The sequence below is a fragment of the Pongo pygmaeus genome, chromosome 2 (genome assembly GCF_028885625.2).
Source record: "Pongo pygmaeus isolate AG05252 chromosome 2, NHGRI_mPonPyg2-v2.0_pri, whole genome shotgun sequence".
In the NCBI taxonomy this organism is placed as follows: Eukaryota; Metazoa; Chordata; class Mammalia; order Primates; family Hominidae; genus Pongo; species Pongo pygmaeus.
This window is the reverse complement of record NC_085930.1, coordinates 34,501,699-34,517,798: the sequence shown is the minus strand read 5'-3', so window position 1 is coordinate 34,517,798 and position 16,100 is coordinate 34,501,699.

Sequence of the window (16,100 nt, the reverse complement as noted above, 5' to 3'; positions counted from 1 at the left end):
AAAAAAGCAAGTTACCTTGTGTTGAGGTAGAAAAAAGGAAAAGAGCGTAACCCTTCAAGAGATATTGAGAGAATTCACATGGACTGGCCTCATTCTCAGTAAAACATAAAATGAATAGCCAATATCAGTAAGAGAAAAAGAAGATTTTCTCCAAAAGACTGGAGCTCATATTCTAAAGGGAAGAAAAATGTTTATGTTGGTCACAAATAGAAATTCAGTTTTGCAACATTATCAAACTTCAACAATTTCTCAGGGCTACTCTCTATAGCATGTATTTCCTTTTCCAGAATCAAAGCTGTTGTTCTCTAAAAGTACACGTAAATTTCCCTTGGACTTCATGGTTATAATTTGGACAAGGAAGATAGCCCTTTTGGTTGTCAGAAATAAAGCAACTCTTTGGACTCTTAACTGTGTTCTTTTGAGAAGAAATTTCAAGATGTTCATTTAGTAATGTTTGCCAAAGCAAGTACTGTTCTCAATGTTTTTTATCAAAGCCTATCAATGATATGATTTTAATTTGTCTACAAGTAACCAATACCATCTTTTAGCAAAACATTCTATTTCATATGGATTAGAAACAGAAATTTTAAAATAGCCTCAGTTACTGGAGCTGTTTTCCTAGTCCTTTCCATTGTCACCTTTAATCACTAAGATTATAATTATTATATAATTATCATTATCATTCATTGATCTGATACTCCTTGTGGGATATACAGTGTACATGAATATTATTTAATCTCATAACCTTATAGTGTAAATATAATTATTGTCATTCCCACTTTGCAAATAAATAAATAAGATTAGGTCACTTAACTTCTCCAGGATCTCAGAGCTAGTAATGGTAGAACCAGTACCAGTCCTAGTCTGATTTAAAAGCCTGTGCCTCTAAAGACTAAGCTGTACCACCTCACAATTCAGTTGGATATTTTGTTACATACAGTTTTTTCTTGTTCTCTAATTTCTTTGGTTACTTAAGAAGTCTCCTTTCCCTCCCCCTCCTCACCATGAGAGTATAAATTCTTTGAAATCAGATACAAAGTCTAGTATCCTTGAAACAGTCTGGAATATTGTACATACTCAAAAAATGTAAATGTAAATTGAAATAAGAGTAAAATCAACTCAGAATCTTGCTCCATTTTTCATCACATCTACTTTGTTTCCACTATACTTCCTATGCTCACCACCCCCTCATTGGTTTCAAGAGAATATGCAAGTTTGAGAATGTAACTATTATTGTGAAAAATAACACCATAAAATGGCTTCTATAAATAAGACTGTTCTTGTCAAGGGTGTAAATGCAGTGAAGATGAATACAGATTTTTCTCATCAACAATTACACAGGAAGATTGGAGCTGAAAATTCCCTGATTCCTTCCCCTTAGAGATGATGTTCCCTGGTTCACTCAACAGCTGTTCATTGAGTGTCTTCTACTTGCCTCACCCAGTTCCTGCCTTCCGAGTTCTCAGACAAGTAGGGGAAACAAACAGGTGTTATACAATTACAGAAGAGCCTGGTAATGCCGGAACAGAAGTAGTAAGGATGGCCGAACGACAGCCTGACACTTTTTCATCATTAATATATGTATTTCAACCTAACTTCCCAATATGGGCTCATTTCCTTTTTGCATCAACATGAAGCCTCAAATGAAACCACACAGCGTATTTCATTTCAAAATGAAACTCATGACACAGCTAAGAAGTGAGTCATCCTCAGAGACCATGAAATTTCAATCCCAGTGGTTGAAAGAGTGGCTGGGTCTTTTTCTTTCTTTCTTTTTTTTTTTTTTGAGACAGAGTTTCGCTCTTGTTGCCCAGGCTGGAGTGCAATGGTGCGATCTTGGCTCACCGCAACCTCCACCTCCTGGGTTCAAGCAATTTTCCTGCCTCAGCCTCCTGAGTAGATGGGATTACAGGCATGTGCCACCACGCCCGGCTAATTTTGTATTTTTAGTAGAGATGGGGTTTCTCCACGTTGGTCAGGCTGGTCTCAAACTCCCGACCTCAGGTGATGCACCTGACTCGGCCTCCCAAAGTGCTGGGATTACAGGCGTGAGCCACCGTGCCCAGCCTGGCTGGGTCTTTTCTATCATTAAGCTGCATTATGTATTTCTCGGGCTGAACTGTTTTTAACCATTCATTTTAATTTAGCTGATAATTGTCAGAATGGCTCCTCTTTGTACTATAATGATAAAACCTGCAACTCTCCACAGTCACTAAAAACTGAGTTTGGAACAAAGGGCAAAGAAAGTGGAGAAATTATTTTCCTCACTGACCTAGATAATAGAGGAAATTAAGCGATTTGATCACAATTTTTCCACAGTGATTAGCCTCACAGCTTAACCTGTATTAATTACTATTTTACTCTGTTGTGTGAGCTATAGAATTTTGTAAGTTAACAAAAGGCTACATCCTTTCACTTTGGAATGCAAAAAAAAAAAAAAAAATAGAGCTAGGAGTGAAGCATAGATGCAGACCAATAACACATTTCAGTATTTGTGAAGATGCCACAAAGGTAGCTTCCTCTGCCATGTGGGTAATGCCATAGCTGCTTGTCTGTTTCCCATCCTTCTCTTGAAAAAAAAAAAAAAAAAAAAAAAAAAAAGAAGCTTCAGCAATTTCTCTGGGTTAGAACACAAGTTAGTGTGAACCAATCACCCAGTAAGCACCATTAGACTTCATCAGCCCCACCCTGACACATCAAAGCACACACACATAGCACAAAAGGAGAGAGAGAAATTATATCTCACTAATGCAGAAACAAATTCACCATTACCTCAACTTTTAGCTAATTTTTTAAAAGCATTTCTGTGTGTCCCAACACACCAAATCTTTTATGTGATCTTGCATTATCTCAACTTCCATACTCCTTCCCTTCACTGCTATTGTCACTTCTCAAAGTTGTGAAGACACATTTCTACTTCAGGCCTTCCAAGCTAAGGTTGTGTAAATAATGCACAGACAAGTGAGTCTGAATTTTTAAAACCTTCACAGAGGCCAGCCCTGAGGCTGCAGATCACATGCAAACCATGTCATGGCTTCCAGTGGCACCAACAAGCATTAAGACAAGAAGTTTAGTTCATGTAGTGCTCACTGGAAAATCCTAATGAATCACCAACTATATGGCAAGCAAGGAAATTGACAGCCTGTACTCAACCTCTTTAGTCTCTGTAACACAGAAGTGACGATAAACCAGATACAAGTGCTTAGATTTCACAACTTCCGATGGTTTGGTTTTGGTCAAAATCAAGGTCCTTCCTAAATACTTATTGGTTGGGAAGATGGGTGGGACACAGAACTACTTCCAGGGTAAACATCATTTTTTTTTTTTTTTTGAGATGGAGTTTTGCTCTTGTTGCCCAGGCTGGAGTGCAATGGCACAATCTTGGCTCACCACAACCTCCACCTCCCGGGTTCAAGCGATTCTCCTGCCTCAGCCTCCCGATTAGCTGGGATTACAGGCATGTGTCGCCATGCCAGGCTAATTTTGTATTTTTAGTAGAGACGGGGTTTCTCCACGTTGGTCAGGCTGGTCTCGAACTCCTGACCTCAGGTGATCCACCCACCTTGGCCTCCCAAAGTGCTGGGATTACAGGCATAAGCCACTACTCCTGGTCCGGTGAACATCATCTTCTCTCGACCTTACCAATTTTTTTTTCCTCCTTAACCTAAAATGAGAGACCCTACCAATTTGAGTGTACAACTAGAACAAATCTTAATCTTTCTTTCTCCCTTTGAAATGGAGTCATGTCTTACTCCAGGACTAGGTGGGTTAGCCCATAAAGTGAAAATTTTACGCAATTCAAATTACCCCTGAAAACCCCATAAGTCCCCCATAGAATGCAATGTCTTCTGTTGGTGATCTTATCAGTTCCTCTAATAGCTCTCTAGGGCTTTTGATTAATTTTCAATTCCTACATTGAGCATGTCAACAAATCCTTCACCACCCACTTAACAAGTCCCTTGAAAATCTGTTTCACATCTTTATTGTTTACCAGGAAAACCCCTAACATCGTTCATACAATCGTTCCATGGATTTTTTTTTTTTTTTTAAGCTGGAGTCTCACTCCGTCGCCCAGGCTGGAATGCAGTGGCATAATCTCAGCTCACTGCAACCTCTGCCTCCTGGGTTCAGGCAATTCTCCTGCCTCAGCTTCCGAGTAGCTGGGATTACAGGTGCCCACCACCACATCCAGCTAATTCGTGTGTTTTTAGTCGAGATGGGGTTTCACCATGTTGGCCGGGCTGGTCTTGAACTCCTGACCTCAAGTGATCTGCCTGCTTCGGCCTCCCAAAGTACTGAGATTACAGGCGTAAGCCACCATGCCCAGCCCCTTCCATAGATTTTTACTTAAGACATTAACCACTTTGGGCTTGATTAAATCTTTCGCCTGCTAGAATGAACAAATAATTACACCACTACTTATCCTAAACACTGAGCCCATCTCTGTCTTTCCATCTCTACCACTGTCTCTCGGTCCCCGCCTCATTTCTTTCCTTCACTTCTCTTTTTTTGCAAAGCTCAATTCCAATAAACTGCTCATAAAATTATCTGTATAGAGGGAATATTCTCAAAAAGCATTTATAAGTCCATTTACCTGATTTTCTTTCATCATATTTGTTATTTTTTGTTGCTCTCACTTATTCATTCATTCATCCATTCCACAAATAGTTGACACTAGCTATATACCAGACACCATTCTAGGCATTGGGGATATATCAGTATTCATTTTCAGTGGGGTAGATAGTAAAGAGATACACACCTGGTAGACAGCCAGACAGGAGTGAGTGTTAAGATGGGGATTGAGGACAGGGTGGTCGGGCCTCTGAAAAAGTGACATTTGAGCAAAGACCTAAGTAAGCCAGGAGATGAGCTATGTTAAGTATCTGGGGAGCAGTGTTCATGATAGAGGGAGCAGCAAGTGTAGAGGCCTTCACAAGACAGTGGGATTTGAATATTCCAGAAACAGCAAGGAAACTTTCAGTATCGATGAGCTGAGAGCCCAAAGGGGAATGACATGAGATGGGTTTGAGAGCTAGCCAGAGTCCAGGAGGACTTTTGGGTTTTATTCGTGAACATTAAGCAAAGCCCTGGGATCTGGGTTCTTTTGAACAGGGAGGTTGCATGATCTAACTGTGGCATTTTTAAAAGGATTTCTCCAGCTGTTGTGTGAGGAATAGTGTGGGAGTGTGCTGTAGAGAAGGCAAGACAGGAGACTGAGGAGCCTCCTCCAACCCTGTAGCATTGCCCAGTGTCTCAAATTAGTGTTTTCCAGAATTTAACTTTTCTGTCAGGGAAAGCAATTGAGAAAATATTTCTAGTTGAGTGGTTTTGTTAACATGCCATACAGCCTTCACAGAGTCCTTCCTTCTCTCTCTGTCGGTCTGATTCTCTACCAGGAAACCAGCTCTGAAGCTGGTCCTGAAGGCGAGGCACCCTGGTGCCCAGACGCCACCTGGGCCCACGTGACTGCAGTGAATGCTGCCCTCTTTCCAGTGGAGGAGTCCAGCTGCTCCCTTTCTTTTTACACGGCAGAGCTTCTAGAAGCTTTATGAAAAAAATAACAATAGCTCAAAATCAAAGCTTCAATGTTAGTTCTTTGACCTCCCAAAAAAGCTAAATGTTTCTAATAAAGTAATGTGTATTTAATATGCACAGTAAGTTTTCCACTGAAATATATTGAATATGCATACAATAATTCTCAAATACCAAAAGAAAAATATTACCTTTGAAAATTTACTTCTTGAGCTTGGAAGACCTTCAGAAAAATCCATTCTGAATAATCTGATGTTTAAGAATCTGAATGTTTTCACTACGGCACACACCTGTGTGCACACACATACACACATACACACACACAACCTTCCTTTCATATTCTCATAATGAGGAAGGTGAGAAGCAAGCCTCCTTCTCTTGAGAAGCAATGACTTTTTGTAAGTGGGTGTGTTTTTACAACAGAGGGCCTGTTACTTCAGATTTGTAAAAACTAATTCAATATTTCATTTTAATCCCTTTATTAAACACCAGTCTAGATAGAATTTTTAGTGCCCTGAAAAGTCTGTCAGTGTAACAGATTGAGTTTCAAATCTGTAAGAGGTAATTTTTTAACTTTACCTTTGACTTATTAAAAATCAAATAATGAGGGTTTTTGTTTTGTTGTGTTTTGTTTTGAGATACAGACTTGCTGTGTCGCCCAGGCTGGAGTGCAATGGCGTCATCATAGCTCACTGCAGCCTCGAGCTCCTGGTCTCAAGCGATCCTCCCGCCTCAGCCTCCTGAGTAGCTGAGATTACAGGCATGTGCCACTATGCCTGACTAATTTTAGTATTTTTTCTAGAGACAGGGTTTTGCCATGTTGTCCGAGCTGGTGTCAAACTCCTAGCCTCAAGCAATCCTCCTGCCTCGGTCTCCCAAAGCGTTGGAATTAGAGGTGTGAGCCACTGTGCCCAGCCAAATAATGAGGTTTTTTTTAATTAAAAAAAAGAAGATAAAAGTACCTTATGTAAAATATATAGTGCAAAGTATCATCACTAAAATCCTCATTTCTTTTATATATGTATATGTGTGTATACGTGTATATATACATGTATGCATATATTTATATAAATTTTTATCAAGTATGTCTAGAGTATTTTTGTTTAAACCTTCTGGCAACCCTATCACTTAGCTCCACTCAATGCTAGCACACCCCTATTCTAGTAATTGGCGCTGCTCAACTGCCTGAGTGCGTCTACTGCCTGCTGGGATCATGCCAAGGAAAGTAGATGTGATTCTTTTGCTCATGTGGATCCATTGAAGGTTTCAGAGAAGAAGAAGAATATAATTTTTCAATATTCATTTATTCAAACATTTGTTGTACATGAACTATGCATTAGCACTGTGCTAAGCAATGGAGATACAATCACAAATAAGACAGAGCCTATGCCCTTATAGAGCAATGTGCCTGCCACGTGGAAAACAGGGAAGCTGCAGGTAGCCGAGTCCCAAGGCAAAAAGACTGTAGGAGCCTTTGTCATGGTCAAAGAAGAAGAGATCATGAAGCTGAAGAAACCCCAGAGACATGGCAGAATTAACTGGACTTCGTCACCCATTTAACTGTCAAGGTTTCTTTCTTTGCCAAATCTCAGTTAATTCTCTCCAGAATTTTCCCTATAGAAGTTTATAACACTTTAGATCTCTGAGTAATCCAAGTTCAGAGACAGCTCTACAGAGTGCCCTGCTTTGTTTGCATATAAATAAATAGAATACATATTATTGATGAGTTTACTTAAGGATTTGAGTACCTGGGTGTTATGGTACTAAAAAAGAGGAAACATGGGCCAGGCACAGTGGCTCTCACCTGTAATCCCAGCACTTTGGGAGGCCAAGGCAGGTGGATCACCTGAGGTCAGGAGTTCGAGAGCATCATGGCCAACATGGAGAAACCCCGTCTCTACTAAAAATACAAAAAAATTAGCCAGGTGTGGCAGTGCATGCCTGTAATCCCAGCTACTCAGGAGGCTGAGACAAGAGAATTGCTTGAACCCGGGAGGTGGAGTTTGTGGTGAGCCGAGATTACGCCACTGCACTCCAGCCTGAGCAACAAGAGCGAAATTCTGTCTGAAAAAAATAAATTAATTTAAAAAAAAGAGGAAACACTTCCAGAAAAGGTAAGAAAAATAAAGTTTTGTTTTATAAAGGCCACGAGGATAAAATATAAGTAATAAAGTCCACATTAAATAGATACCACTCATCACTCTCTATAAAATGTTACTATACTTGCTGGTATTTCAATAGAAACTGACAAAGCTAAAACTTTGGCACAATCTGAAATCTGGCAGGCATGATGTTTGGCCACGCTATAAGGTTGCCTTTCTCCTAGAACCTTCTCTAAATGCAAGGCTAGGGGCTGTGGCTCACACCTGTAATCCCAGCATTTTGGGATGCAAAGGTGGGAAGATCACTTGAGCCAGGAGTTTGAAACCAGCCTGGGCAACACAGTAAGACACCATCTCTACAAAAAATATATAAAATAAAATTAGCTGGATACAGTACACACACCTGTAGTCCCAGCTTCTTGGGTGGCTGAGGCAGGAGGATCATTTGAGCCCAGGAGTTTGAAGCTGCAGTGGGCCACAGTCGCTACCGGACTCCAGCCTGGGCAACTGAGCAAGACCTTGTTTCTAAAATAATTAATTAATTTAATTACAATTAATAAGAAAATACAGACTGCCTCAGAGCACATTTTAAAACAAATAGTCCGTGCCAAGGGAAAGAAGTCTTGAAGGGCTATTTGGTTTGCTTTTCAGAAGTAAATGAATAGAATAGAATTAGGCTGGAGCAAGTCTTTCCATTTAAATGGGTGGCTGATACATTCAGCCACAGAAAGAAGAAATCTAACTGTGAAGGATGAACCCATCTGTGGGGGGCAATAATCTTCTTCCAAGTGAAGAGCCTAGAGACACTTTGCTCTTTAAAACAATTTATCTGCTAAGTCTGGCATCTAGTTTACAAAGATCCTAAGCCAAGCTCAAGTCCAAGTGAGAGCAGTGATGACTCTGTACGCATTTCTATGCCCATCAAATTTATTGAAATTTGCAGATATATATGGCTGTGACTACATGGAGAAATGGTGATAGTCAGTAAAGTAAGTCTCAATTGCCTGTGTGTAGGCATTATTATTTTGGTTATCTAACTGCATAACAAGCCGCCTGAAGCATAGTGGCATAAAACAATAAATATACTATTATGTTCCTTCATTCTAGTGGTCAGGAATTTTAACAGGACAGAGATAATTTGTCTCTGCCCAGTGACATCTGGGGTCTCAGCTATGATGACTCTGAAGGCTGTGAGGTGACTCAAAGGGTATGTCTGGAATAGCGGGGACAGAAGAATGCACTTTCAATATTCACTTTTCTTACTCACACAGCTGGCACTTGGCCTGGGGTGGGTGAAGGGCAAATTCAGCTGAGGCTGTCACTCAGAGTGCCTACATGTGGCCTCAACAGCAGTCTCAGGGTAATCAGATGTCTTCCATGATGGTTCCAGGTGCCAACAACAAGCTTTCCAGTGAACAAGAAATATGCTTCATGGCCTCTTGTGACCCAGTGTCAGAGGTCACCTAGTGTTACTTCTACTACACCCAACTGGTCCAAGCAATTACCAGCCCACTCAGATTCAAGCGGAGGAGAAATAGACCCCACCTCCTAATAGGAGAAATGTCAAATGATAAAAAATAGGCCAGGCGCAGTGGCTCACGCCTGTATTCCCAGCACTCTGGGAGGCCAAGGTGGTTAGATCACTTGAAGTTGGGAGTTTGAGATCAGCCTGAGCAGCATGGTGAAACCCCGTCTCTACTAAAAATACAAAAAATTAGCCAGGTGTGGTGGTGCACACCTGTAGTCCCAGCTACTTGGGAGGCTGAGGCACGAAAATCGCTTGAACCCAGGAGGCAGAGGCTGCAGTAAGCCGAGATCATGCCACTGTACTCCAGCCTGGGCAACAGAGCAAGACTCTGTCTCAAAAAAATAAATAAACGAACACATTAACATTATATAATAGAGACACATAACAAAGCTGAGAATTGTTTAATTAAAAAACTAATATAACTTTTACCAATCTATGGTAAAATGGATTTAAAAAAAGAAAAGTATAAATAAAATCAGGAATTCAAAAAGAAAAAACATTTGAAAACTTAGATAATACATTAAAATGTCTAGAAAAATATCACTTAACACAAATCCCTTCAAATAAAACATGTTAATAGTTTTCTAACCATTAAAGATACTGGGTCTGCAGTCTAACCACTTGTATTGGCTTCTATGACATTTTCCACTCAAATAGTGCATATTTGGTTATTGAAGTCATACAGTCAATTTTTTAAATATAATTACAATTTAACACAAATTATTCTAATGTAAAGAAAACAGAAAAAATACTCAATTCTGTTTCTGAGCTTTGTATAACCTTTATTTTAAAAACTGACAAAAGCAGTACAAAGAAGGAAAATAATAGGCCAGTTTCAATCATGAACATAGATGCTAAAAATTAAACATAGTATAAGCTAAACAAGTCATCCCAACTATTCTCTAATGTATTGAAATGTTCTAATTTCTTGACCTACTGGGTAGGTCATTGTTCCCACTAAGTGGGTACATTGAGTTTTGTAAACTATTATCTTTTAAGCTGAACAAACATATATTTGTTCAAATATATTTTGTGCACCCTTCCATTTATAGGATATATTTCATAATTTTTTTTTTTTTGAGACAGAATCTCACTCTGTCACCCAGGCTGGAGTGCAGTGGTGCGATCTCGGCCCACTGCAACCTCTGCCTCCTGGGTTCAAGCAATTCTCTGTCTCAGCCTCCCGAGTAGCTGGGGTTACAGGCATCCACCACCATGCCAAACTAATTTTTGTATTTTTAGTACAGACGGGGTTTCACCATGTTGGCCAGGCTGGTCTCGAACTCCTGACCTTGTGATCCACCCACCTCGGCCTCCCAAAGTGCTGGGATTACAGGCGTGAGCCACCACGCCCAGGCATATTTCATAATTTAAAAAAAAAACAAAAAACAAAAAACACTATTCTCTAGAAACACCTGACACATTCATTCACTCTCATTAAACTCATGTGATGTCCATTGACCCTCTCAGAATTCTGCACTTAGTGCTACACAAAGTGTGATTCAACACCTAGTAGCAGCAGCAGCAGCAACATCACATAGCAACTTGTTTAAAATTAATATTCTGGGCCCCACCACAGACCTACTAAATCCGAATTTCTGGACATCCAACTCAGGAATATGTGTTTTAACAAGCCCACCAGGTTATTTGAAGATTCACTCAAACTTGAGAAACACTGCTTTACATAACAGCGACAAGCAATAGAGGAGTTACAAGCAAGAGCCTGGGACTTGAGCCCAAGAGTTGAGCCAGAGGCAACTTTGCGTCCAAAATCACACCACGGCCTTACCTGCAGCACACATTGCACCATGTTGGGTTTTCCTTCTTTGAAGGACCAGCCTCGCCTTGACCAATCTTATTTCACAGTAAGGATGATAATTTTTCAGTGACTCATACCTGAACATCTGTGTTAATTATATGGCTATTGTTCTTCAATTATATTACAAGATTTCTTCTCCACAATGGTCACTGTGTTCTTCAATTATATTACAAGATTTCTTCTCCACAATGGTCACTGTGGAAGCCACCCAGAGTAAACTCACTGCTACATCTCTGAGTGAACAGGAAGTGTGTTCATTCCAAATTATCCAGGAACAAGAACTCTCTTTAATTCACTGACTAATCATGTGTTAGTGGGAATATTCAAACATCCTCCTCCTTCCTGCCACCTCTCTTTTGTCATTTTCACTTCTCCCCAGAACCCTTGTAAATAAAGGAGAAACCATAGACAGTTACTTTCAAATATGTTCCTCTGGATACCTGCAAATGACTCCATGGGTCTAGATACCAGAACAGTTGGTCAGAACAAGACATCTTTTAATCATTGATTAAAATGTTCATTTTATAGATAGCTAAATTAAGCCTTAAGAAAGCTGAATAGTCATCAGTGATAGAATTAAAATAAAACATTTCTTTTTATTTTTATCAGATGTATACTTTCACATAATTTGAAAAGACATCTTTTTTTTTTTTTTTTTTTGAGACGGAGTCTCGCTCTGTCACCCAGGCTGGAGTGCAGTGGCACTATCTCCGCTCACTGCAAGCTCCGCCTTCCCGGGTTCACACCATTCTCCCGCCTCAGCCTCCCGAGTAGCTGGGACTACAGGCGACCGCCACCACGCCTGGCTAATTTTTTGTATTTTTAGTAGAGACGGGGTTTCACCGTGTTAGCCAGGATGTTCTCGATCTCCTGACCTCGTGATCCGCCCGCCTCGGCCTTCCAAAGTGCTGGGATTACAAGCGTGAGCCACCATGCCCAGCCCGACATATCATTTTTTTAAATATGAAAAACAGTAGCCCCCGATCCAGAGGAAACAATTTTCCTCTCCTTCAGAGGAATCTTTGGAATTTATCACTGTATCTCTAAATAATATGATCATACTGTATTTCTTGATGTCTCGGTTTTCGTGATTGTCCACTGATTTTCTACCAGGGAAGGTAAAGCTTTAGCTTTCTTTAACCCTCCCCTCACCCCACAGTAAACACACTCTTTCTGTTACTACCACCACCCCCTCATTCACTTAATAGAGTTGCATTGAAATTTCAGCTAGATCAACATTCACCGTTTACATTGTCATGACTATGTAAATGTCATTCACAGCTGAGACATGTAGTCAACTACAATTAATTTCATTTCCTGCACAAGCTTTTGTTGATTGGGAATGGGAGAAAGAAGGAGCCAGGTGAGAAGGAACTGCTGTTTGCTTGTTTTTTCTTATTTGCTCATAAGATGAGTATTATAACTTATCATCAATTCAATTCCAAACTCTGTCAAATATCTAAAACTCCCATCAACATATTGTGAAACACAGTGTCAGATAGTCTATTAACTTCATCTTCTTAAGAAAATATTTGGCTGGCAAGGCGGCTGAATAGGAACAGCTCCGGTCTGTAGCTCCCAGCGGGATCAACACAGAAGGCAGATGATTTCTGCATTTCCAACTGAGGTACACAGCTCATCTCATTGGGACTGGTTAAAGAGAGGTGCAGCCCACGGAGAGTGAGCTGAAGCAGGGTGGGGCATCACCTCACCCAGGAAGCACAAGGGGTCGGGGACCTCCCTCCCCTGGCCATGGGAAGCCATGAGGGACTGCACCATGAGGAATGGTGCATTTTGGCCCAGATACTGTGCTTTCCCCACAGTCTTCACAACCCGCAGACCAGGAGATTCCCTCGGGTGCCTACACCACCAGGCCCTGGGTTTCAAGCACAAAACTGGGCAGATGTTTGGGCAGACACCAAGCTAGCTGCAGTTTTTTTCATACCCTGGTGGTGCTTGGAATGCCAGTGAGACAGAACCATTCACTCCCCTGGAACGGGGTCTGAAGTCAGGAAGCCAGGCGGTCTAGCTCAGTGATCCCACCCCAATGGAGACCAGCAAGCTAAGATCCACTGGCTTGAAATTGTTGCTGCCAGCACAGCAGTCTGAAGTCGAGTTGGGACACTTGAGCTTGGTGTGGGGAGCGGCATCCACCATTACTGAGGCTTCAGTAGGCAGTTTTCCCTTCACAGTGTACACAAAGCCTCCAGGAAGTTCAAACTGGGTGGAGCCCACCACAGCTCAGCAAAGCTGCTGTATCCAGTCTGCCTCTCTAGATTTCTCCTCTCTGGGCAGGGCATCTCTGAAAGAAAGGCAGCAGCGCCGGTCAGGGACTTATAGATAAAACTCCCATCTCCCTGGGACAGAGCACCTGGGGGAAGGGGCACCTGTGGGTGCAGTTTTAGCAGACTTAAATGTTCCTGCCTGCTGGCTCTGAAGAGAGCAGGGGATCTCCCAGCACAGCGCTCAAGCTCTGCTAAGGGACAGATGGCCTTCTCAAGTGGGTCCCTAACCCCCGTGCCTACTTACTGGGAGACACCTTCCAGCAGGAGTTGACAGACATCTCATACCAGAGAGCTCTGGCTGGCATCTGGTGGGTGCCCCTCTGGGACAAAGCTTCCAGGGGAGGGAACAAGCAGCAATCTTTGCTGTTCTGCAGCCTCCACTGGTGATACCCAGACAAACAGGGTGTGGAGTGGACCTCCAGCAAACTCCAGCAGGCCTGCAGCAGAGGGGCCTGACTGTTAGAAGGAAAACTAACAAACAGAAAGAAATAGCATCAACATCAACAAAAAGGACATCCACACAGGAACCCCATCCGAAGGTCACCAACATCAAAGACCAAAGGTAGATAAATCCACAAACATAAGGAAAAACCAGCGCAAAAAAGCTGAAAATTCCAAAAATCAGAACACCTCTTCTCCTCCAAAGGATCACAATTCCTCATCAGCAATGGAACAAAACTGGACAGAGAATAAGTTTGATGAATTGACAGAAGTAGGCTTCAGAAGGTGGGAAATAACAAACTCCTCTGAGCTAAAGGAGCATGTTCTAACCCAAAGCAAGGAAGCTAAGAACCTTGAAAAAAGTTAGATGAATTGCTAACTAGAATAACCAGTTTAGAGAAGGACATAAATGACCTGATGGAGCTGAAAAACACAGCACAAGAACTTCATGAAGCATACACAAGTATCAATAGCCAAATCGATGGAGCAGAAGAAAGGATATCAGAGATTGAAGATCAACTTAATGAAATAAAGCGTAAAGGCAAGATTAGAGAAAAAAGAATGAAAAGGAACAAACAAAGCCTCCAAGAAATATGGGACTATGTGAAAAGACCAAACCTACGTTTGATTGGTGTACCTGAAACTGACAGGGAGAATGGAACCGAGTTGGAAAACACTCTTCAGGATATTATCCAGGAGAATTCCCCAACCTACCAAGAAAGGCCAACATTCAAATTCAGGAAATACAGAGAACACCACAAAGATACTCCTTGAGAAGAGCAACCCCAAGACATATAATCGTCAGATTCACCAAGGTTGAAATGAAGGAAAAAATGTTAAGGACAACCAGAGAGGAAGGTCAGGTTACCCACAAAAGGAAGCCCATGAGACTAACAGCAGATCTCTCTGCAGAAACCCTACAAATCAGAAGAGAGTGGGGGCAAATAGCCAACATTCTTAAAGAATTTTCAACCCAAAATGTCATATCCAGCCAAACTAAGCTTCATAAGCAAAGGAGAAATAAAATCCTTTACAGACAAGCAAATGCTGAAAGATTTTGTCACCACCCGGCCTGCCTTACAAAAGTTCCTAAAGGAAGCACTAAATATGAAAAGGAAAAACCAGTACCAGCAACTGCAGAAATGTACCAAATTGTCAAGACCATTGACACTATGAAGAAACTGCATGAACTAACAGGCAAAATAACCAGTTAGCATCATAATGACAGCATCAAATTCACACATAACAATATTAACCTTAGATGTAACTGGGCTAAATGCCCCAAGTAAGAGACATAAACTGGCAAATTGGATAAAAAGTAAAGACCCATCAGTGTGCTGTATTCAGGAGACCCATCTCATGTACAAAGACACACATAGGCTCAAAATAAAGGGATGGAGGAATAATTACCAAGCAAATGGAAAGCCAAAAAAAAAAAGCAGGGGTTGCAATCCTAGTCTCTGATGAAACAGACTTTAAACCAACAAAGATCAAAAAAGACAAAGAAGGCCATTACACAATGGTAAAGGGATCAATTCAACAAGAAGAGTTAACTATCCTAAATATATATGCACCCAATACAGGAGCACCTAGATTCATAAAGCAAGTTCTTAGATGCCTACAAAGAGACTTAGGCCACCACACAATAATAATGGGAGAATTTAATGCCCCATTGTCAATATTACACAGATCAATGAGACAGAAAATTATTAAGAATATTTAGGACTTGAACTCAGCTCTGGACCAAGCAGACCTAATAGACATCTATAGAACTCTCCACCCCAAATCAACAGAATATACATTCTTCTCAGCACCACATCACACTTAACCTAAAATTGACCACATAATTGGAAGTAAAACACTCCTCAGCAAATGTAAAAGAACAGAAATCACAACAAATTGTCTCTCAGACCACAGTGCAATCAAATTGGAACTCAGGATTAAGAAACTGACTCAAAACCGCACAACTACTTGGAAACTGAACAACCCACTCCTGAATGACTACTGGGTAAATAACGAAATGAAGGCAGAAATATACAAGCTCTTTGAAACCAATGAGAACAAAGACATAACGTACCAGAATCTCTGGGACAAGAAATAACTAAGGTCAGAGTAGAACTGAAAGAGATAGAGACACGAAAAACCCTTCAAAGCAGTGTGTAGAGGGAAAGTTATAGCACTAAATGTCCACAAGAGAAAGCAGGAAAGATCTAAAATCAACCCCCTAATATCCCAGTTAAAAGAACTAGAGAAGCAACAGCAAACAAATTCAAAAGCTAGCAGAAAACAAGAAATAACTAAGGTCAGAGTAGAACTGAAAGAGATAGAGACATGAAAAACCCGTCAAAAAAAAATCAATGAACCCAGGAGCTGGTTTTTTGTAAAGATTAAAA